The sequence below is a fragment of the Ranitomeya imitator genome, chromosome 4, assembly GCF_032444005.1.
Source record: "Ranitomeya imitator isolate aRanImi1 chromosome 4, aRanImi1.pri, whole genome shotgun sequence".
Classification (NCBI taxonomy): domain Eukaryota; kingdom Metazoa; phylum Chordata; class Amphibia; order Anura; family Dendrobatidae; genus Ranitomeya; species Ranitomeya imitator.
The window spans coordinates 520,084,331-520,110,263 of NC_091285.1; positions in this window are offsets into that span (position 1 = coordinate 520,084,331).

Below are 25,933 nucleotides of genomic sequence, written 5' to 3' on the forward strand. Positions count from 1 at the left end.
AATTGGGTATGGGGTGTAGAGACGGTGTGTTCCACTCCAAGGTGTTCCCCAGGTTTCCTCTCCATTGCTTCGGTCTTCCGACTCTCGTTTAGTAGTTGCTGAAAACTACACTGCATTAGGCCTACAAATTGGGTATGGGGTGTAGAGACGGTGTGTTACACTCCAAGGTGTTCCCCAGGTTTCGTCCACATTGCTTCGATCTTCCGACTCTCGTTTAGTAGTTGTTGAAAACTACACTGCATTAGGCCTACAAATTGGGTATGGGGTGTAGAGACGGTGTGTTCCACTCCAAGGTGTTCCCCAGGTTTCCTCTCCATTGCTTCGGTCTTCCGACTCTCGTTTAGTAGTTATTGAAAACTACACTGCATTAGGCCTACAAATTGGGTATGGGGTGTAGAGATGGTGTGTTACACTCCAAGGTGTTCCCCAGGTTTCGTCCACATTGCTTCGATCTTCCGACTCTCGTTTAGTAGTTGTTGAAAATTACACTGCATTAGGCCTACAAATTGGGTATGGGGTGTAGAGACGGTGTGTTCCACTCCAAGGTGTTCCCCAGGTTTCCTCTCCATTGCTTCGGTCTTCCGACTCTCGTTTAGTAGTTGTTGAAAACTACACTGCATTAGGCCTACAAATTGGGTATGGGGTGTAGAGACGGTGTGTTCCACTCCAAGGTGTTCCCCAGGTTTCCTCTCCATTGCTTCGGTCTTCCGACTCTCGTTTAGTAGTTGTTGAAAACTACACTGCATTAGGCCTACAAATTGGGTATGGGGTGTAGAGACGGTGTGTTCCACTCCAAGGTGTTCCCCAGGTTTCCTCTCCATTGCTTTGGTCTTCCGACTCTCGTTTAGTAGTTGTTGAAAACTACACTGCATTAGGCCTACAAATTGGGTATGGGGTGTAGAGACGGTGTGTTCCACTCCAAGGTGTTCCCCAGGTTTCCTCTACATTGCTTCGGTCTTCCGACTCTCGTTTAGTAGTTGTTGAAAACTACACTGCATTAGGGCTACAAATTGGGTATGGGGTGTAGAGACGGGGTGTTCCACTCCAAGGTGTTCCCCAGGTTTCCTCTACATTGCTTCGGTCTTCCGACTCTCGTTTAGTAGTTGTTGAAAACTACACTGCATTAGGCCTACAAATTGGGTATGGGGTGTAGAGACGGTGTGTTACACTCCAAGGTGTTCCCCAGGTTTCGTCCACATTGCTTCAATCTTCCGACTCTCGTTTAGTAGTTGTTGAAAACTACACTGCATTAGGCCTACAAATTGGGTATGGGGTGTAGAGACGGTGTGTTCCACTCCAAGGTGTTCCCCAGGTTTCCTCTCCATTGCTTCGGTCTTCCAACTCTCCTTTAGTAGTTGTTGAAAACTACACTGCTTTAGGCCTACAAATTGGGTATGGGGTGTAGAGACGGTGTGTTCCACTCCAAGGTGTTCCCCAGGTTTCCTCTACATTGCTTCAGTCTTCCGACTCTCGTTTAGTAGTTGTTGAAAACTACACTGCATTCGGCCTACAAGTTGGGTCTGGGTTGTAGAGACGGTGTCTTCCGCTCCAAGGTGTTCTCCAGGTTTCCTCTCCATTGCTTCAATCTTAAAGCTCTTGTTTAGTAGTTGTTGAAAACAACACTGCATTTGGCCTACAAGTTGGGTCTGGGGTGTAGAGATGGTGTCTTCCACTCCAAGGTATTCCCCAGGTTTCCTCTCCATTGCATCGATCTTCTGGCTCTCGTTTAGTAGTTGTTGAAAACAACACTGCATTAGGCCTACTAGTTGGGTTGGGGCCTTCTATCTGTGTCTGCCGCTCCTTGCTGTTCTCCTCCAGTGAACAAAGCTGTGCCGCCGGTTTACTACTGTTGCCAATTTTGAACTGCATTTAGAATACTTACTGATTTGGGCCTACTCTCTGTGTCAGCCTCTCATTCCAGTTGTCCTCCACTGAACAAAACAATGCCCCCTGGTTAGTCCTGTTACCAATTTTGAACTGCATTTAGCCCACTTTATTCTTTGGGCCCATATCTGTTTCCCCCTCATCCTGCCCATTGCCCAGCCAGTGATAGATGAGTATGCTGGTACATTGACCCATAATGCAACATTCCCCGTGCACGCTACACTGCAAGATTGTGACCCTGCTGAAAGTCAGGTCCCCTTCCCGCATACCATACCACCTTACACGGGGACAAAGAGGAAGGTGCAGATGAAGGTGCAGGTTCCTTCATCAGGTGGGGGGAGGAATACTCTTTGGCGACGTCACTGGCACAGGGCCCCTCATAGTATGCAAAAGTGTTGCTGCCGGTGGGAGGCGCCCCCGCCGTGCAAACACACCGCTGTACTTTGAGGGGCCCTGTGCCAGTGCCAATGCCAACGAGTGGGCCCCCCCTGCTTGCTCAGGATCACAGCACTTGCAAAGTTGAAATACTTACCTCTCCCTGCTCCACTGCCGTGACGTGGTCCAGATTTACTGGGCACACTAATTACTTGAACCAGCCCTACCCCCCACAACTTTAGCCAAATGACCCCCAATTTCAAATGCCTTCCAATTATTATAAGCTAAATTACGATTGACAAGCTTCAGTAGCAAGAATGGATGTTTTTGCCAATACAATGGGCTCTGTACATGTTTTCCAGGCCTCTACTCACTGCCGACTATGCTCCCCCATTGACTTGCATTGGGTTTCGTGTTTCGGTCGATCCCCGACTTTTCGCGATAATCGGCCGATTCCACTCGACTCGACTTTTGAGATAGTCGGGTTTCGCGAAACCCGGCTCGACTCAAAAAAAGGTCAAGGTCGCTCAACTCTAGTGAAGAGGTCTAAGTGCCTATTTGGAGTTCAGAAGGTCTCTTTTTTGGGGTTTATTTTTTATCCTTCGTCTGTAGAAATGGATCCTGTTAAGGTCCAAGCCATTCATGACTGGATTCAACCCACATCTGTGAAGAGCCTTCAGAAATTTTTGGGCTTTGCTAATTTTTATCGCCGTTTCATTGCCAACTTCTCTAGTGTGGTTAAACCCCTGACCGATTTGACGAAGAAAGGCGCTGATGTGACTACTTGGTCCTCTGAGGCTGTTGAGGCCTTTCAGGAGCTTAAACGCCGATTTACTTCTGCCCCTGTGTTGCGTCAACTGGATGTTTCTCTTCCTTTTCAGGTTGAGGTTGACGCTTCTGAGATTGGGGCAGGGGCCGTTTTGTCACAGAGGAATTCTGATGGTTCCTTGATGAAGCTATGTGCCTTCTTTTCCTGAAAGTTTTCGCCTGCGGAACGCAATTATGATGTCGGCAATTGGGAGTTGTTGGCTATGAAGTGGGCATTTGAGGAGTGGTGACATTGGCTTGAGGGAGCCAAGCACCGCATTGTGGTCTTGACCGATAAGAATTTGATTTACCTTGAGTCGGCCAAGTGGCTGAACCCTAGACAGGCTCGATGGTCCCTGTTTTTCTCCCTTTTTGATTTTGTGGTCTCATATCTTCCAGGATCTAAGAATGTTAAGGCGGATGCCCTCTCTAGGAGTTTTTTGCCGGATTCTCCTGGAGTCCTTGAGCCGGTTGGCATTCTTAAGGAAGGGGTGATTCTTTCTGCCATCTCCCCTGATTTGCGGCGGGTGCTTCAGGAATTTCAGGCTGATAGGCCTGACAGCTGTCCTGTGGGGAAGCTGTTTGTTCCTGATAGATGGACGAGTAAGGTGATTTCTGAGGTCCATTGTTCAGTGTTGGCTGGTCATCCTGGGATTTTTGGTACCAGAGATTTGGTTGCTATGTCCTTTTGGTGGCCTTCCTTGTCGCGTGATGTCCGAACTTTTGTGCAGTCCTGTGGGACTTGCGCCCGAGCGAAGCCTTGCTGTTCCCGCGCTAGTGGGTTGCTTTTGCCTTTGCCCGTCCCGGAGAGGCCTTGGACGCATATTTCCATGGATTTTATTTCGGATCTTCCTGTGTCCCAGAAGATGTCTGTTATCTGGGTGGTTTGTGACCGGTTCTCTAAAATGGTCCATTTGGTACCTTTGCCTTAATTGTCTTCCTCCTCTGATTTGGTTCCATTGTTTTTTCAGCATGTGGTTCGTTTGCATGGCATTCCGGAGAATATTGTGTCTGACAGAGGTTCCCAGTTTGTTTCCAGGTTTTGGCGGGCCTTTTGTGCTAGGATGGGTATTGATTTGTCTTTTTCTTCGGCGTTCCATCCTCAGACCAATGGCCAAACTGAGCGAACTAATCAGACCTTGGAAACCTATTTGAGATGCTTTGTGTCTGCTGATCAGGATGATTGGGTGACTTTCTTGCCGTTGGCCGAGTTTGCTCTTAATAATCGGGCCAGTTCGGCTACTTTGGTTTCGCCTTTCTTTTGTAATTTTGGTTTCCATCCTCGTTTTTCTTCAGGGCAGGTTGAGCCTTCTGATAGTCCTGGTGTTGATTCTGTGATGGAAAGGTTACAGCTGATATGGGCTCATGTGGTAGACAATTTGACGTTGTCCCAGGAAAAGGCTCAGCGTTTTGCTAACCGCCGTCGGTGTGTTGGTCCTCGGCTTTGTGTGGGGGATTTGGTTTGGTTGTCCTCTCGTCATGTTCCTATGAAGGTTTCTTCCCCTAATTTCAAGCCTCGGTTTATTGGTCCTTATAGGATTTCTGAGATTGTCAATCCTGTGTCTTTTCGTTTGGCCCTTCCAGCCTCTTTTGCCATCCACAATGTTTTCCATAGATCTTTGTTGCAGAGATATGTGGTGCCCGTTGTTCCATCTGTTGATCCTCCTGCCTTGGTGTTGGTTGAGGGGGAGTTGGAATATGTGGTTGAGAAAATTTTGGATTCTCGTTTTTCGAGGCGGAAGCTTCAGTATCTTGTCAAGTGGAAGGGTTATGGCCAGGAGGATAATTCTTGGGTTGTTGCCTCCGATGTTCATGCCGCCGATTTGGTTCGTGCTTTTCATTTGGCTCATCCTGATCGGCCTGGGGGCTCTGGTGAGGGTTCGGTGACCCCTCCTTAAGGGGGGGGTACTGTTGTGAATTCCGCTCTTGGGCTCCCTCCGGTGGTTGTAAGTGGCATTTTTGTGAGTTCTGCTCTTTGGCTCCCTCCTGTGGTTTTGAGTGGTATGGCTGCTTCTTGGATTTAGCTTCAGCAGCTGTTTTCACTGATCGTCTTTCTGGCTCGGCTATATTAGTCTGGCCTTATCCCTCATTCTATGCCAGTTGTCAATTGTTCCTGCCTGGAGTCATTGCTCTTAGGACTTTCCTGACACTCTGACCAGTTCATCAAAGCTAAGTCCTTGCTTGTCCTTTTGCGGTTCTCTTGTTGTGGACTTTGTTGTTCAGCACTTTCTTGTTTTTGTTCATTTGTCCAGCTTTTCAGTATGGATCTATTCAGCTAAGCTGGAAGCTCTGGGCAGCAGAGTTTGCCCTCTACACCTTTAGTCAAGTGTGGAGATTTTTGCATTTCTCTGCGGTGGACTTTTTCTAGTTTTTATTACTGACCGCACAGCGTTCTGTCCTGTACTATTTTCTATCTAGCTAGAAGTGGCCTCCTGTGCTAAATCTTGTTTCATACTACGTATGTCATTTCCTTCTCCTCTCACAGTCATTATTTGTGGGGGGCTAATCTATCCTTTGTGGATTTTCTCTGAGGCAAGATAGTTTTCCTGCTTCTATCTTTAGGGGTAGTTAGCTCTTAGGCTGTGACGAGATGCCTAGGCCGAGTTAGGAGCATTCCACGGCTACTTCTAGTGTTGTGTTGAGCTTAGGGACTGCGGTCAGTATAGTTGCCTCCTGCTCAGAGCTAGACGCATGTCGCTCCCTAATCACCAGATCATAACACTTCTCCCCTCTCCCCATCTGCTTCTCACCTCCTCTTTCGGCCTCTTGCAGCATACTAACTCTCCAACGCATGAAGATGGAAACTCCCTCGACTTGGTTTTCTACCGGCTTTGCTCAGTGGATGATTTCACAAACTCCCCTCTCCCACTCTCTGACCACAACCTTCTTTCATTCTCTATCAAGAACTGCCATCCCGCACAGGTCACCCCCACTTTCCACACTTATAGAAACATACAGGCCATTAACACCCAGAAACTTATGAAGACCTTGCAGTCCTCATTGGCCCCAATCTCCTCCATCTCAAGTCCTGATTCTGCTCTGAAGCATTACAATGAAACCCTGCAAAGTGCCCTGTATGAAGCTGCACCTCCTATACATAGAACAATTCGGCACAGACGGCGACAACCATGGCACTCGCTGCAAACACGTTTCCTGCAGCGGTGCTCCAGGTGCGCCGAACGTCTGTGGAGAAAATCTAATCTACCCGAAGATTTCATCCATTATAAGTTGATGCTAAAAACATACAACTCTGCCCTTCACCTCTATTTCAACACCCTCATCACCTCACTGTCCAATAACCCTAGATGTCTCTTTGACACTTTCCAGTCCCTACTCAACCCAAGAGTGCAGGTCCCAACCACGGATCTCCGCACTGACGATCTGGCCAATTACTTCAATGAAAAAATTGACCACATTCGACAGAAAATTATCTCCCAATCCCTTCATACCATGAACTGTCCTCCCTCCCCCACTGCATCTAGTTCACTCTCTGACTTTGTACCAGTTAAAGAAGAAGAAGTAATCAGGCTCCTTGCATCTTCTCGCCCAACCACTTGCACCAGTGACCCCATTCCATCACATCTCCTCCAGTCCCTTTCCCCGGCTGTCACCTCTCACCTAACAAAAAATATTCAACCTTTCTCTCACTTCCGGTATTTTTCCCTCCTCATTTAAGCATGCCATCATACATTCATTACTTAAAAAACCATCCCTCCATCAAAACTGTGCCGCTAATTATAGACCTGTCTCTAATCTTCCCTTCATCTCTAAACTCCTCGAACGCCTAGTCCACTCCCGTGTTACCCGCTGTCTCTCACTGTATCTTTTGCTGGTTCCTCCTCCTCTCACCTTCCCCTTACTGTAGGGGTTCCTCAAGGATCAGTCCTAGGCCCCCTCCTCTTCTCTTTGTATACCACTCCTATTGGACAAACAATCAGTAGATTTGGTTTCCAGTACCATCTCTATGCTGACAACATCCAATTATACACTTAATAAATAAATAAATAATCTTTATTTTTATATAGCGCTAACATATTCCACAGTGCTTTACAGGTTGCACACATTATCATCGCTGTCCCCGATGGGGCTCACAATCTAAATTCCCTGTCAATATGTCTTTGGAATGTGGGAGGAAACCGTAGTACCCGGAGGAAAGCCACGCAAACACAGAGAGAACATACAAACTTTGCAGATGTTGCCCTTGGTGGGGTTGGAACCCAGGACTCCAGCGCTGCAAGGCTGCTGTGCTAAGCACTGCGCCACCGTGCTACCCACTTCTTCTCCTGATATCACGTCGACCTTTTTAGAAAACACCAGTGATTGTCTCACCGCTGTCTCTAACATCATGTCGTCCCTCTATCTGAAACTGAACCTGTCAAAAACTGAACTCCTCATGTTTTCTCCCTCTACTAACCTACCTTTGCCTGACATTGCCATCTCCGTGTGCAGTTCCACCATTACTCCAAAGCAACATGCCCGCTTCCTTGGGGTCATACTTGATTCTGAGCTTTCATTCATGTCCCACATCCGATCACTGGCTTGCTCTTCTTATCTGCATCTCAAAAACATTTTTAGAATTCGCCCTCTTCTTACTTTCGACTCTGCAAAAACTCTTACTTTTTCACTTATTCATTCTCGTCTGGACTATTGTAACTCTCTACTAATCGGCCTCCTTCTTACCAAACTCTGCCCGATCCAATCTGTCCTGAATGCTGCTGCCAGGATCATATTCCTCACCAACCGTTACACCGATGCCTCTACCTTGTGCCAGTCATTACACTGGCTACCCATCCACTCCAGAATCCAGTACAAAACTACTACCCTCATCCACAAAGCTCTCCATGGCTCAGCACCACCCTACATCTCCTCTCTGGTCTCAGTCTACCACCCTACCCGTGCCCTCTGCTCCGCTAATGACCTCAGGTTAGCATCCTCAATAATCAGAACCTCCCACTCCAGTCTCCAAGACTTTACACTGTGCCGAATCTTTGAAATGCACTACCCAGGTTAATACGATTAATCCCCAATCCCCACAGTTTGCCCTAAAAACTCATTTGTTCAGATTGGCCTACCGCCTCAACGCATTGACCTAACAATCCCTGTGTGGCCCATTCAAAAAAAAAACAAACAAACAAAAAAAAAACCTCAAACCATAATCAGGTTCCTCGCATCATGTTCTCATACACTTTATACAGTTAATAGCCCTTTGTGTCTGTACTGCTACATAATTAGGCAGTGAACTGGTTCATGCAGCTTTACATGAACACCCGAGCCTTACACTATGGCTGGTCTGAATAACTAAGCAATTGTTGCCATCCACCTCTCGTGTCTCCCCTTTTCCTCATAGTTTGTAAGCTTGCGATCAGGGCCTTCATTCCTCTTGGTATCGGTTTTGAACTGTGATTTCTGTTATGCTGTAATGTCTATTGTCTGTACAAGTCCCCTCTATAATTTGTAAAGCGCTGTGGAATATGTTGGCGCTATATAAACAAAATTATTATTATTATTATTATTATTATTATTATTATTAAATGAGAAGGTGTGTCCAAACTTTTGGTCTGTACTGTATGTCACACAAAATACTTACCGTAATAAGTTACATTTCCCACATGTCTACTTTACATCCGCACAATTTTGATACCAATTTTTTTTTATGTTAGGAAGTTGTAAGGGACCACTTCACATTTGAAGTCACTTTGAGGGGTCTATATGATAGAAAATACCCAGAAGTGACACCATTCTAAAAACTACACCACTCACGGTGCTCAAAACCACATTCAAGATGTTTATTAGCCCTTCAGGTGCTTCACAGGAATTTTTGGAATGTTTAAACAGGGCCCTGAATCCCAAATCTTTGGAATATTATGAAGGGTATGGGTGTGCTGAACCATCTGATCAGCCTTATTAGGAACCTTTATATGGACCAAGAAGCAACAGTTTGAATGGGGCACGGCGACACGGCATAGGTCAAAGTAGAGTGAGGTTGTAGCGCTGTTCTTCTACTTCGGAATATATGCAGTATCCAGGAGGGTTCCCTGGACTTGGAACGAGCGCCCTATATAAGTGAGTTCTGTCAGCAATCTTTATACTATATGTGCTGTACTGAACCCTGACTGATGTGCACCTAAGCCCATAATAATGGAAGTTACAACCAATGCAGAGATGGGTGACCCTGATACCGCCATGACTTTTTCATACACTGACGACGATGCTGCATGAATACTGTCAGGCTCGAATATGGACATTGCATTTCTGAGTAAACCCACGAATGAGATGTTAAGAAGAAAATGGGAGAATGAAAAGAGAAAATTAATTTCATCTGAGCTGCATGCTATGACTTTGACAGAATATTTCAGGTTAAGAAGGGTTCCACGTGGGTTACACTCACATCTAAGGCCAACCCTATTTCCTGAGAACATGCAATTCTGTACAAAATTTGAAGCCATCTCCAATAAATTTGCATTTGATATTATGTTACTTAATATTGAATTTCTGAATAAAGAACTGGACACTATTAAAAAGAATATCACTCTATGGGAGGAACAGCTGAAGACACAGCTGACAGCACAAGAGTGGGGCTCCCTCAAGACTAAGACTGATGAAAATCTGGCTAAGTTTAGAGCCGACATTGAAACCACTAAAAGGACTAAGTGGTTTAGGGATATGGAGGACACATATGGATAAGACAGGCCGTGTGTTTTCTTGGCATAATGGATTTAACCAGTTCTCTAATACCAGGAGGAGCAAACCCATGACATCTAGGAGGCGTAGGAGACCACAAGAGAGAAAACACTCTAATTTTGGTTTTACCACAGCCGAGTCGGACTCTACTGATGATTCCATCCCAGTGGGGGCTAAAGAGCCCATTTTTTAGAGTCAGGACGGATGGAGAAAATGAACCCAGGAGACGTGGTCAGAGAGGGGGTCAGAAGCACAGGAGGCACAAGAACCAAGGAACAGAGACAAGGGAGGACGGCCACAATGAGGACGAGGAACATGAAGAACAACCAATAGAGAACAAAGAGTTGGTGGTAAATATTTCCTCTACTGTATTATCTGATAGTGAACTTAAAATAATATCTACTGTCATTCTGTCCATCAAGTAATCCAGACTGGTTCGGGATAGAAATAGATCTACAAGCCTTCTTCAGGAGCTAAGACTATCATCTTATTTCTTTGATAAAGTAGAAAATACAAATTTGGTTGATAGGGATCCCATACAAGGCTTTTCTTTAAAAGAACTGGGCCTATACAATAGAATTATGTTTCAACCTCCTACTAAGAACCACTTTGTAGAATCATATATAGAATTGATACAGAGTGAGGTTGAAAAATTAAAAAACACCTATAAACCTCCTCTGCATCAAAATATAACATTGGCTGAGAGGAAGGCTTTAAGTAATCTGATGAATAATACTGCTCTTACCATCAAAAGAGCTGATAAGGGTGGGGCAGTAGTAGTGATGGACAGCCCCAAATACAAAGCTGAAATCCTTAGACAATTAGATGACCACTTGGTGTATGAGAAATTGTCCTGTAACCCTACTTTACGATTCCAGAGAGAGCTACAGCTTGTGATCAGTGACTCCCTAGCCATGGGACTCATTGACCACAAGCTGTCTGAGTTTTTGACTGTGGATGCACCAATTGTGCCAGTACTATATGTGCTACCGAAAATCCACAAAAATTTGTTTAACCCCCCAGGTAGACCGATAGTCTCAGGGAGGGGGTCTTTGTTCAACAAGACCGCCATCTTTCTAGATCGAGTGCTACGGCCCTTTGCTATGTCAGCAAAGTCCTATATCAGAGATACAAATGATTTCCTTGATAAAATCCAAGAGGTGACGGTGCCTAATGATGTCATCTTGGCGTCATTTGACGTTACGTCACTATACACGTCGATTGAGCATGAAAAAGGCCTTGAAGCCGTTCACTATGTGCTATCGGGCTCTGACGTGGCCCCAGAATGTGCACAGCTTGTCCTCACACTGTTGGAGCTCATCCTCAGGAGGAATTATTTCCTCTTTGGGGATGAGTATTACCTTCAGTTGAGAGGTACCGCCATGGGGTCCAATGTGGCCCCAACATATGCCAACATCTATATGGTGGTATTTGAGGACAGGTTTGTGTACAAATCCATCTTCTGGCGCCACGTCAGAGCCTGTGGCGTTACATCGATGATATTTTTGTGATATGTGATGGTAGTCAGACAGAATTGGAAGCCTTTCATAATAATTTAAATGAAATATACTCAGAACTGCAATTTACTTGATATGTTCAACCATCCAAATACAATTTCTGGACACTCTGGTTTACAGGGAGGGAGAGAGATTGAGGACTGATATTTTCATAAAAGAAACGGACAGAAATAGCTTGCTGCTATATGGCAGCAACCATCCAAGAAGGATGATTGATTCACTTCCATGGAGTCAATTATTGCGAGTACGCAGGATAGTATCTGATGAGAGTATTGTAAACCAAAGATTAAATGAGATGTGCTCTAAATTTGTAAAGAGAGGATACCCTGGAAAAGATGTTAATAACTTTAAGATTAAGGCTCTCAATTCCTCATGTGAAAATGTCAGAAAAAAGTCCTCAACTAAACGGGTTTGTGATAGAATTCCGTTTGTCTCTACTTTCAGTCCAGTTAGCAACTGGATCAGTGGGATTATAAAAACACATTGGGCCCTCTTACAACGGTGCTTACCTCAAGTCCCTGGTTTTAGATCATTCCCCATGATGTCCTACAGGAGGGGTAAAAATTTAGGTGGCAAATTAGTTAAATCTGACTTTGGCACATCAAAGATGTCATACCAACAGACCTTAAGCGTGCCAAGACTTGGGAATTTCCCATGCCTTGGCTGCGCTTGCTGTAACAATATGCTTAAAGGGGATTCCTTTTGTCACCCACATACTGGAAAGAAATTTCAGTTAAAGGAGAGATACACCTGTGCGTCAAGTTATGTCATCTACATGATCACTTGTCCCTGTGGACTAGTATACATCGGTGAGACTACCACTGAAGTGAGGACCCATATTGGTAAACATAAAAGTACTATTTGAACGGGTCTCACGGAATTACCGGTTCCACAGCACTTTCTGGAGAATAAACATTTGGTGAACCAGCTTAGGTTCAGAGTCATAGACAGTGTTCCAATCTTGAGAAGGGGAGGGGACAGGTTAAGGATACTTAAAACCAAAGAAATGAGATGGATCTATACCCTGGGTACATTACAACCTAGGGGTTTAAATATAGAGTTCAATCCACATACATGTACCCTTAAATGAATTAATCCCTCTAATAAACCCAAATTTTCCCCCTCCCCATCCTCAGAACATTGTCGCCATGGTTTTTAATGTTTTAGACATGTTTGTAATTCACGTATATTTTATTGTTTTTGTTTCAATAGATGTACAATGGATGTGACAGTCGGTGGACTAAGTAGTGGGATAAAGCTTGAATAGAGTGCCGAATTAGCACATTAAAATATGACTACTAATATACATGCCATGCTGTTTCCCTGCCTTGAGTCTATATTCCGACTGTCCCATTAGATATGCCATATTTGCTATATAAATATTTATTTCTATTAGTCTTTTCTTCACTGAGGTTGAGGCTTATCTTCTGTGTGCTTTGTTAACTATGTTACATTTACACTCTTTAAGCGGTATGGGCATTGATTATGTGGTAATATACCTCTTTTATATTAGATGCATTATGGTTTCCTTAATGTGCGCCGATATAGAATGATATATAACGACTCTGGTCCTAGTCATACTCTAAACAACTTGATTCAATGAACCGAGTATCAGCATAGAGAATGATTATGATAGACTGGTTATGAGAGCAGTTTTGTATTGTATGCTGGTGTCTCCCAGGCAACCAGTCCGAGTGGCGGTCACGTGAGACCGGCGGTGGCTGTTGCAGGGGCGCGTCACGTCGAGGTGCGGCTCCATCCTGATCATGTGATGGGGCGCGGCTATGACGCGGAGCGCTGTTGTTTACACTCCACTGCCAGTGTCTGTGCCTGTGACTCGGCTCTGATACCTGATAGGAGACTGCCGCTACTGACGTAAGTACACTGCCCATAGAAAAGTAAACCGGATTGGAGATCAAGGTTGAGATACATTGTATTAAGGGGCTGGATTGGTTAAATCTGGAAAACGGCACCATTGATCCTGATTGGTTGGAACTATATGAGAAGTCCATAAGGAAATTCAATCTATTGGTTACTCATCACCATAGGAACGGAGACACAGTGTGCAACCACACAGAGGTTGGAAGATAAACATCACACGTTTGTATATTTGCGTATTGATTAATGCATTTATTTATATGGCGATGATTTGTTTTTATTTTATTCACACATGCACATTTATCTGATGTCTGTTTTTGTTTTGATTTTATAATATGTATATATGATGTGGATATGTGGGCGGGCACTTGGTAGTGATTGGCTCCCTGCGTGGTGTCCACACTATTTAAGGTAGCCCCAAACACCTTGCTCTATCCTTGAAAAAGACCGGTTATGCGGTTGAAACGTTGCTGTTTGCTGTTTTACCATGGCTGAAATAAAGACTTCTTTTATTGGACCATAACACCCGGTTGGAGCGCTGTTCTTCTACTTTGGAATATATGCAGTATCCAGGAGGGTTCCCTGGACTTGGAACGAGCGCCCTATATAAGTGAGTGCTGTCAGCCATCTTTATACTATATGTGAGGTATCAGGCAAGGCTGCATCCTGTCTCCATTTCTGTTCAATTTATGCGCAGAAATTTCAGGAAGGTTGGACTTGTGGAAAAAGAAGGAATCAAAAGTGTTGGATAAAACATCAACAATCTTGAATATGCAGACGATGCAACATTGATAGCAACAAGCATATATGGAATGAAGGACTTATCACGGAGTGTCAAAATGAAAAGCTCAAATATGGGCCTGCCACCTAATACAAAGAAGACAAAAAATTGACTACTGCCAGGTTCGACCGGGACATATTTGAAAAGGACAACAGCAAACTGGAATTTGTAAAGGACTTCAACGTACTTGGATCAATGATATCTCAAGATGTAGCGACAAAACCAGAAGTCAATAGGAGAATAGCTGTGGATAAATAAACAATGAAGTCACTGGACAAGGTCTTCAAATCGAACATTTCACTGGCGTTGAAAACATGGTTCGTGTATAGTCTTCTTTTTTCTGTATTAACATATGGATGCGAAACCTGGACGAAAAAGAAAGAAGACAGAGGAAGAATCAATACCCTTGAAACGAAGTGCTGCAGAAGAATGTTAACAATACCATGGATGGCAAGAAGAACAAATTAATCAATTTTTAAACAAATCAAGCCAGACATGTCACTTCAAGCAAGAATCACAAAGCTATGACATTGTATACATCATACCAAGAGAGCAATCAATGGAGAAGGACATCATGGTCAGAAGAATAGAGGGAACAAGGCAAAGAGGAAGACCATCAACCCGATGGCTTGATACAATCAAGATAACATCGAAGAAGACACTGGTGGTCCTATCTAGCCTTGCAAATAATCAATCGTCCTACGTTCATTCAAGTCGCCATGGCTTAAGATTGAACTGAAAGCTGTTAAATACTTTTCCAAGAGCTTATAGAAAAAAGTGTTTAAGTTGAGGAGATGAGATTTGAAGAGTAACGTACACGTATGCTATTATAAAGGCACTCAATGCTTGATTACTGATAAGTCTCTCCTGCTTAACAAACACTGGTTAGTGTAAACAATGCTTTGAGGCCAAGAAATATTAGAAGATCATAGATGATGTGTTATGGACATGCATGAAGATAGAATAGTCTACAGAAGACCTGGACATATATCAATGGACAAATTGTGGTTACAAAAAGAAAACAATCAAAAAATGCCTACAATAAAAGTACCCAAGGATAAAATGCCAATGTAAAATTAAAAAAAATAGAAGTTGCTATCAATATGTTGCCAAAGTCTGATAAAGAGGTAATGAGACTCAGCACAAAGACAAACACATATTGTAGAAAAACATGCCTACACATCCTAACGATCAAAGATGGATAAACACTGTACATCATAGAGTAAGGCTGTGTGTTTTCAGCGAGCTCTGAAGCTAAGCCTGCCCCACCACACAGTGCAGATGCTAGCTGTATAACACAGCTAAGGCTACGTTCACATTAGCGTCTTGCGTGTTTGCGTCGGGCGCAGCCGCGGCAACGCATGCGCCATGCGCCCCTATATTTAACATGGGGGGCGCATGGACATGCGTTGTGCTGCGTTGTGCGACGCATGCGTTTTTTTTGCCGCAAGCGTGGGGCGCAGAAAACGCAACAAGTTGCATTTTTTTGCGTCCAAATTTCGGCAAAAAAGGGCGCATGCGTCGCAAAACGCAGCGTTTTAGCGTGCGTTTTGTTGCGTTTTTGTTTGCGTTGTGCATTGCGTCTCCGACGCAACATCGCACAACGCAAATGTGAACGTAGCCTAACATCTGCTTCTAACAGCACCGATTGGCCCCAAACCTTCCACAAAAATGTAATAAAAAGCATCAAAAAAGGTAATTTCTACTCCAAAATTATATAAATAAAAGTGGCAGTTCATTTATTTGGTATTGCCATAATCACGCTGACATCATTTTGCCACTTCACATTTACCGTACAATTAACAATGTAAAAATGAATCTCAAAAAAAATGATGGAATTGCGTTTCTTATTCACAATTTTACAGCATTTGGATTTTTTTCCTTATTTTACCTTATACCATATACTAAAATAAATAGTGTTTTTTGAAACTATAACTACAAACTTTTAAATGTATAAGTCAGACCCGGGCAAGATGCGGCCCGCGGGCCGCATCCGGCCCGCCTGATGATTTTAAACGGCCTGCCAGCTAGCTGTCACTTCTGACAACCGCCCCCAGCACCGCTCGGCCAGTCGCCAGCCGCTTCTGAGGAGGACCACTGGCGGCTGGAGTGAAAGCCAGGTTGATTACCTGTTTATCGGTGGCGGCGGCCATCTTCCCGAGGCCGCGCGTGCGCAGATGGAGTGCTCTGCTTCACGGGGCTTCTGCGTGCGCAGATGGAGATCGCGGCGGCCATTTTCCTGAAGCCGAGTTTGCAGATTTAGATCTCTGCTTCAGGAAAATGGCCGCCGTGATCTATATCTGCGCACGCGCGGCCTCCTGCGGCCATTTTCCTGAAGCCCCGTGAAGCAGAGCACTCCATCTGCGCATGCGCGGCCTCGGGAAGATGGCCACCGCCACCGATATTCAATCCGGCTCTGCTGCTTGCATTCCGGGCCGCTGCATCACCTCACCAGTGGAAGGGACCCTGCGCATGCCATACCGCACCTCTGCCGCCGCCACACCACTGCTGCAACCCCCCCATGGACACCTGGCTGTGGCGTCGCCCACCTAAGCAGGAAGGGAGCCTGCTCACATGCACGCCACACCGCATCACCCCACCTCTGCCGACACCATGCCTCCTGTGACCCTGCTCTGCCACCACCAGCCCTCAGGTAAGAATCTTACCATAAGATACTGTAAATTCGGACAATAAGACGGACCCCCATCTTATAAAAAATCTTTTTGTCTGCAATTTTCACCCCAAATTTGGGGTTCGCCTTATGGTCCTGTGCGTCTTATAGTCCGAAAAATACGGTAATTATATTAGTTCGGCCCTCTAAAACCATCCCACTTTCTCATGCGGCCCCATGGCAAAATTAATTGCCCACCCCTGGTCTAAGTCAATGGCTCTTTGAAAAAGGGGAATCAAAATGCAAAGAAGAAAATTAGCTAAAAAGTTTATCCGCTATCCTGACTCACTTACCAGAAGAAGCTGTGCATAACGAGTGTCGTGGCAGAGGGATGCCATCACCAGCAGATCATTTTGGGGATTATCAGTGCCAGGTAAAGGCTTTAATTTTTATAATGCCTTAATGGTAAATTAATTATCTGAAAGCTGTACATCCATCTTTTACATACATTTTTTTTCTCAGGAGAGTTATTGAGGACAGCCATAGACGCTGTTAGTATTAACCCCTTAACCCTTTTAACCCTGAAGGTGGTTTGCACTTTAATGACCAGGCCAATTTTTACAATTCTGACCACTGTCACTTTATGAGGTAATAGCTAGCGATGAGCGAATATGTTCGGAAAACAATCGCCAAACATAAATTCAGCACAAATATGGCACATTCAGATTTGTGATCGGAAACACGAGCACATTTTAATAAAATTTGTAAAAATCGTTAACATTCGGTAAAAAGTGCGTGAAAATATTTGCGTTGACACAAAAGTATTTTCAGAACTTTAGCAATGATAATGGTGTGTAGCATGAGCTTTTGGCATGTGTTTGATGAAGGGAGGGGGTTTGCAGAGCACAGAGGCACAGCGCTCTTGTAAGCAGTCATTTTTTCCCTAACTTTATGTGATTGTAAGGTACAAGCAGGAACGCGGGATGCAGTGATGAGCAGGAGGCAGAGCAAGCGTTAACGGGTTTTATATATGTAAATGTCTCAACAGTGAATACTCCACGCAGCGAAACAGGGGGTGTAAACATACAGGCCCACAATATGTATCTAGTAATAAAGTAATTGCAATGGGTGAAATAACGGGTTAAATTATCAGTCTCTGGTTCCTGGATGATGGTGGCTGGAAAATCCCACGAAGGCGCTGTAGATGGCGCGTGATGTCTCTGAGCCGGCCCTGGAGAAAAGTGAAGCACTGTCTCTGTACGGTGGCAAAGTAAAGTATCCTGATCTTCTTACATGTGGTCTTGTGATCCTGGAACGAGGTGCTGGGAAAGGTCCGCTGCACAGTCAAAGAAGTACAAAGTCCCGGAATGGAGGCCACAGTCTCAACGATGCGAACTGCATGTGACGCCGGATCAGCGTTGCAAAGAGAGTTCGCAGGTGTCCGATGCACTGACCCGTAAGTGCTGTCAAGGTCAGGGATTAACGGGGAGTTAGTCTCTGGAAATGCACAGTGTGTATGCGCGGGGGATGGAACGCTGCAAAGCAGGCCTGTTAGTTGGCGTCGATCTGCGAAGAGGGAGTCAACCTTCTCCTGTAATACATGCTGTTTACCCGCCAAAAACCCCGTTTCTGCATGCGCAGCCTCCTTTATATCACACCCGACCCTAGCACTCTGGTGCAAAGGTCTACTCTGGTCATAAAGTGCTTTCCCCAGCAACAATGGTGACAGTCACGACAGTTCCGGCCCATACACGCAAGAGAGACTACTATTCTGTTCCATTTTCATACATTCCCCCACTCCTTTAGTTCACCATTCCATGGGTGAGGGTTCTTGTGAAACACATGGCTGTCTTCTTTTCTTTGGAACATTTTGCTGCTAAATAAGATGATCAAAATGATTGGGGGGTTTTCCTGCTGTTGTTCGTTTGGAGCATCATAAATTGGAAGTAGTAGTGGAGTTCCTTTGAGTGGTAGTATCAGGTTGTACAGAAGGGGGCACTGGTACATCTGTATTCTCAGGATCAGATTCTTCAAGGGCCCCAAGTCCTGGTTCCTCACTTTCTTCATCTTCTTCTTCCTCTACCATCGTGGGAACTGGCTCAAGAGTATCTGCTCTTACTGGGTTTTTTGATAGACAAGGCCGAAGCATGTTCCGATGAACTAACCGAGTGGGAGAGCTCTGTTCTCTTTCAGATATGTACAGCAACAAAGTAATTGCAACTGGTGAAATAACAGATTAATTTATCAGTCTCTGGTTCCCGGATGATGGTGGCTGGAAAATCCCACGATGGCGCGTAGGTGGCACGTGATATCTCTGAGCCAGTACTGGAGAAAAGTGAAGCACTGTCATTGTACGGCAGCGAAGTATCCTGATCTTCTTACACGTGGTCTTGTGTTTCTGGAATGAGGTGCTGAATGAGTCAAGGTCTGCTACACAGCCAAAGAATAGTAATAGAACATTTGTTACATGTCGATAAAATCCATTTCTGGCAGCTAAATAGGAAAGGGTTCTTTACAGTTAGAGCAGGCAGACTGTGGAATGCCGACCACAAGAAGATGTACCTCGCCCCCACCATTGATTGGCTGCTTCCTGCTTATGTACACATAAAACAGGCCAATCAGTGGTGTGGACGGGGTAATATGGAGCTCACCATTCAGAGAACTGCTAGATCTGCAATAGGGATTTTATCAAAACTGCAGCAAGCAGTCCAGCAAGTGATACATCACTGGAATCATAGTCTCTGTTCCTACATCATGCTGCTCTGAGATGGAGTAGCAAAAACCTGGTGATAGCAATAACTCTGGAATGCTGCAACATATCCCATTGATTTGGAGAGTGTTTTTCCTTACACATTATATTTTATGATAATGGTAAACTTAGGTTGATATGTTTTGTGTTTATTTATAAAAATATCAGAAATTTGACAGTGATTACAAAAAATAGCAATTTTCAAACTTTGATTATACCTTTAATCCAGATAGTCATATTTCACAGAAACATTAATAAATAACATTTCCCACATGTCTGCTTTACATCAGCACCATTTATAAAATGTTGTTTTATTTTGTTGACATTTCAAAAGGTTTTAAAATGTTGCAGTAATTGATCAATTTTTTCAAAGAAATTTAGAAAACTTTTTTTTTAGGGACCAATTCAGTTTTGAAGTGACTTTGGGGGTCCTATATACAGTGGGGGAAATAAGTATTTGATTACTTGCTGATTTTGCAAGTTTGCCCATTGACAAAGACATGAGCAGTCCACCCTAGCTGCCGCCTCACCACCACCAGAGCTGCCGCCTCACCACCACAGCTGCAGCACTTCTGACCTTCTGTTTCTTCCCCAATATCCCGTAGAATGTAAGTCCGTAAGGACAGGGTCCTCTCCCCTCTGTACCAGTCTGTCATTGTAAATTAGTTTACTGTAAACTGTATCTATAACTCTGTATGTAACCTCTTTCTCATGTACAGCACCATGGAATTAATGGTGCTATATATAAATAATAATAATAATAATAATAATAACAATAATGATACTTTAAATGGTAGGTTAACTTTAACATTGAGAGATAAGAATATCAAAAATAAAGTCCATAAAATCACATTGTATAAATTATACAATGCATTTGCTACGGTGCCACACCAAAGATTAATACATAGAATAAGAGCAATGGGATCAGGGCAAGATATGTGTAACTATGTTAACAACTGGCTTAATGATAGGAAATATTGATGGAACTCACTCAGATTGGGTCACAGTTAACATTGGAGTGCCGCATGGATCAGTATTAGCAGGGGCGGATATAATGCTGGAGGAGCTGCAGAACGCCGCACATCTAGCTGAAATGTATTGTGAATCAGGGAAACCTCCATCTCCCTATGCTGCCATATACACCACTGGCCAGTCAGCTATTTGTAGGGTTTCTGCTGTTTTGTTATGTCAGGAGCTCTTGAAATGTGACATGGTGTCCACAGTCTATTACAGACAAAAATAAGCTCCAGAATTCAGTTGTCGATCCTTCCTTTACGAGCCCTGCAGAGTGACCAAACAGTAGTTTTCCTTGTAAAAATGAAAATTTTGGGCAAAACCTAAATTTTTGCAGGAAAATTTCATTTTTTAATTTTCACGCTTCAACGTTATAACATTCTGTGAAGTAACCGTGAGTTCAAGGTCCTCATCAAACCTCTTAAATTTTTTGAGCGATGTAGTTTCCAAAATGAAGTAACTTTTTGGGGGTTTCCACTGTAAATGCGAAATAGCATCCTCTAATGATTCCAGCAAATTTTGCACTCCAAAAATCAAATGGTGCTTCATCCCTTCCGCGCACTGCCGTGACCCCAAACAGTAGTTTTCCACCCTGCATACGCAGGAGAAATTGCACAACAAATTTTGTGGTCTATTTGAAAATGCTAAATTAGAAGCTAAGTCAACATTTTTGTGGGAAAAAGTCAAATTTTTGTTTTGTTCTTCCACATGGTTTTAATTCCTGTGAAATGCCTGAAGGGTTAATAAACTTATTGAATGTGGTTTTGAGCAACTGGAGGTTTCAGGTTTTAAATTGGTGTCCCTTTGGGTATTTTATGCCAAATAGTCCCCTCAAAGTTACTTCAAATGTGATGTGTTCCAGAAAAAAAATTGGTTCTGTAAATCTTGTTGGAAAATTGAGAATCCAATTTCACCTGTCAGAAGTGTAGACTAGTGGCCCTTTTAGAAGAAAAGGTGCGGGGTCTGGAAGAAAGAATAGCAACTTTGAAACTCATCAAAGAGAATGAAGACTTTCTAGACAGAACAGAAGCATCTCTACTGGTCACAGAAGGTGCAAAAAGTGTCAGAGAACCTCCAAAAGCAGATGAGTGGAAGCATGTGACCAAAAGAAGCAAGAAGACCATGGAGAAATCACCAACCACACAACTGAAGAACCGATATCAAATCTTTGTAGAGGATGAAGATGGCACACCTAAGAATGAAGCAATACCAGCAAGCAAAAAAGAAAAGGGCACACAGCAACAAGTGACAGCAAAAAGTACAGCCAAGAAGCAACGAAGAGTGGTGGTGGTGGGAGACTCACTACTGAGAGGCACCGAAGCAGCCATCTGCAGACCAGACATAACTGCAAGAGAAGTATGCTGCCTTCCAGGTGCGATGATCAAGGATGTGACCGATAGGATACCAAAGCTCTTTAGCTCCAAGGACGTCCACCCATTTCTTCTGATACATGTTGGCACCAATGACACGGCAAGGAAGGACCTACCGACAATCTGCAAGGACTTTGAAGAGTTGGGGAAGAAGGTAAAGGAACTGGATGCACAGGTAGTTTTTTCTTCTATCCTTCCAGTAGACGGGCATGGCACCAGGAGATGGAACAGGATCCTTGATGCAAACAACTGGCTAAGACGATGGTGCAGACAACAAGGATTTGGATTCCTGGACCACGGTGTGAATTACTGGTATGATGGACTCCTCGCCAGAGACGGACTACACCTCAACAAACCTGGGAAACACACATTCGCCAGAAGACTCGCTACACTCATCAGGAGGGCGTTAAACTAGAAGAAGAGGGGACGGGAAGAAAAACATTAGACTCGAACAAAGACGACCCAGGAAAACATACTCAGAAGGGAGGTAAGAACATTTCTAAAACAATCCACAGTGAGGAGATTGGAACAAAACAAAATCCTCTAAACTGCATGCTCGCAAACGCCAGAAGCCTGACAAACAAGATGGAAGAACTAGAAGCAGAAATATCTACAGGTAACTTTGACATAGTGGGAATAACCGAGACATGGTTAGATGAAAGCTATGACTGGGCAGTTAACTTACAGGGTTACAGTCTGTTTAGAAAGGATCGTAAAAATCGGAGAGGAGGAGGGGTTTGTCTCTATGTAAAGTCTTGTCTAAAGTCCACTTTAAGGGAGGATATTAGCGAAGGGAATGAGGATGTCGAGTCCATATGGGTTGAAATTCATGGAGGGAAAAATGGTAACAAAATTCTCATTGGGGTCTGTTACAAACCCCCAAATATAACAGAAAGCATGGAAAGTCTACTTCTAAAGCAGATAGATGAAGCTGCAACCCATAATGAGGTCCTGGTTATGGGGGACTTTAACTACCCGGATATTAACTGGGAAACAGAAACCTGTGAAACCCATAAAGGCAACAGGTTTCTGCTAATAACCAAGAAAAATTATCTTTCACAATTGGTGCAGAATCCAACCAGAGGAGCAGCACTTTTAGACCTAATACTATCTAATAGACCTGACAGAATAACAAATCTGCAGGTGGTTGGGCATTTAGGAAATAGCGACCACAATATTGTGCAGTTTCACCTGTCTTTCACTAGGGGGACTTGTCAGGGAGTCACAAAAACATTGAACTTTAGGAAGGCAAAGTTTGAACAGCTTAGAGATGCCCTTAATCTGGTAGACTGGGACAATATCCTCAGAAATGAGAATACAGATAATAAATGGGAAATGTTTAAGAACATCCTAAATAGGCAGTGTAAGCGGTTTATACCTTGTGGGAATAAAAGGACTAGAAATAGGAAAAACCCAATGTGGCTAAACAAAGAAGTAAGACAGGCAATTAACAGTAAAAAGAAAGCATTTGCACTACTAAAGCAGGATGGCACCATTGAAGCTCTAAAAAACTATAGGGAGAAAAATACTTTATCTAAAAAACTAATTAAAGCTGCCAAAAAGGAAACAGAGAAGCACATTGCTAAGGAGAGTAAAACTAATCCCAAACTGTTCTTCAACTATATCAATAGTAAAAGAATAAAAACTGAAAATGTAGGCCCCTTAAAAAATAGTGAGGAAAGAATGGTTGTAAATGACGAGGAAAAAGCTAACATATTAAACACCTTCTTCTCCACGGTATTCACGGTGGAAAATGAAATGCTAGGTGAAATCCCAAGAAACAATGAAAACCCTATATTAAGGGTCACCAATCTAACCCAAGAAGAGGTGCGAAACCGGCTAAATAAGATTAAAATAGATAAATCTCCGGGTCCGGATGGCATACACCCACGAGTACTAAGAGAACTAAGTAATGTAATAGATAAACCATTATTTCTTATTTTTAGTGACTCTATAGCGACAGGGTCTGTTCCGCAGGACTGGCGCATAGCAAATGTGGTGCCAATATTCAAAAAGGGCTCTAAAAGTGAACCTGGAAATTATAGGCCAGTAAGTCTAACCTCTATTGTTGGTAAAATATTTGAAGGGTTTCTGAGGGATGTTATTCTGGATTATCTCAATGAGAATAACTGTTTAACTCCATATCAGCATGGGTTTATGAGAAATCGCTCCTGTCAAACCAATCTAATCAGTTTTTATGAAGAGGTAAGCTATAGACTGGACCACGCTGAGTCATTGGACGTGGTATATCTCGATTTTTCCAAAGCGTTTGATACCGTGCCGCACAAGAGGTTGGTACACAAAATGAGAATGCTTGGTCTGGGGGAAAATGTGTGTAAATGGGTTAGTAACTGGCTTAGTGATAGAAAGCAGAGGGTGGTTATAAATGGTATAGTCTCTAACTGGGTCGCTGTGACCAGTGGGGTACCGCAGGGGTCAGTATTGGGACCTGTTCTCTTCAACATATTCATTAATGATCTGGTAGAAGGTTTACACAGTAAAATATCGATATTTGCAGATGATACAAAACTATGTAAAGCAGTTAATACAAGAGAAGATAGTATTCTGCTACAGATGGATCTGGATAAGTTGGAAACTTGGGCTGAAAGGTGGCAGATGAGGTTTAACAATGATAAATGTAAGGTTATACACATGGGAAGAGGGAATCAATATCACCATTACACACTGAACGGGAAACCACTGGGTAAATCTGACAGGGAGAAGGACTTGGGGATCCTAGTTAATGATAAACTTACCTGGAGCAGCCAGTGCCAGGCAGCAGCTGCCAAGGCAAACAGGATCATGGGGTGCATTAAAAGAGGTCTGGATACACATGATGAGAGCATTATACTGCCTCTGTACAAATCCCTAGTTAGACCGCACATGGAGTACTGTGTCCAGTTTTGGGCACCGGTGCTCAGGAAGGATATAATGGAACTAGAGAGAGTACAAAGGAGGGCAACAAAATTAATAAAGGGGATGGGAGAACTACAATACCCAGATAGATTAGCGAAATTAGGATTATTTAGTCTAGAAAAAAGACGACTGAGGGGCGATCTAATAACCATGTATAAGTATATAAGGGGACAATACAAATATCTCGCTGAGGATCTGTTTATACCAAGGAAGGTGACGGGCACAAGGGGGCATTCTTTGCGTCTGGAGGAGAGAAGGTTTTTCCACCAACATAGAAGAGGATTCTTTACTGTTAGGGCAGTGAGAATCTGGAATTGCTTGCCTGAGGAGGTGGTGATGGCGAACTCAGTCGAGGGGTTCAAGAGAGGCCTGGATGTCTTCCTGGAGCAGAACAATATTGTATCATACAATTATTAGGTTCTGTAGAAGGACGTAGATCTGGGTATTTATTATGATGGAATATAGGCTGAACTGGATGGACAAATGTCTTTTTTCGGCCTTACTAACTATGTTACTATGTTACTGATGAACTTTTAACCCTACTAACTTTCTAGCATAAAAAAAGTTTCAAAAATGATCTGATGTAAAGTAGACATGAGGTATTATTATAAACCATGCTGTACCACTTTGTGCTATTCCTTATACTAAAGAAGCCAAGTAGCCAGATGTGAACACTAGAAGATATTTATATAGAATGTCTCCTTTATTAAACAATATTAAACAAATATACAAAAAATAAGATAAAAACAGATGCCTCTATAACGGTACAGACCCGTTATATAGACATTGTAGCAACCAAGTGCATGTATATAGACAGAACAGTAGGTGGTAATGCCCCAAATCACCCCTACCAATAGGAAATGCATCCCAAAATGGAGACAGTTATGTTGTCAAATGCATGTGCATGCCAAAAAAAGAAGGTATCAGAAACTGACAGCACATTCTAAATAGTTAGCAGCAGCAACTAAAACTTAGCTCTGACCACAGCTGCTGGAGGCAGACGCCAATTCTAAAGGCTTATTCACACATCAGTATTTAGTCAATATTTTTATCAGTGTTTGCAGGCCAAAACCAGGAGTGGAACTTACAGAGAAAACTATAATTGAAAGATTGACATCTGTTCTGTGTTTTGGAGACTCACCTAGTTTTGGCATACAAATACTGCATATATACTGATGTGTGAATAAAGCCTTTGTAAGGCATTGGCTTTTGTGTCTGTGCAGCAATGAAACAAAAATGCAAGAAAGTTCAACTTAAACGTCTTTGTTTTAAAAATTCACAAAATAAAGGCAAACATTAACCTCTGGATCGCAGCCAGTTCATCCATAACAGTCCGTATAAAATCTACGG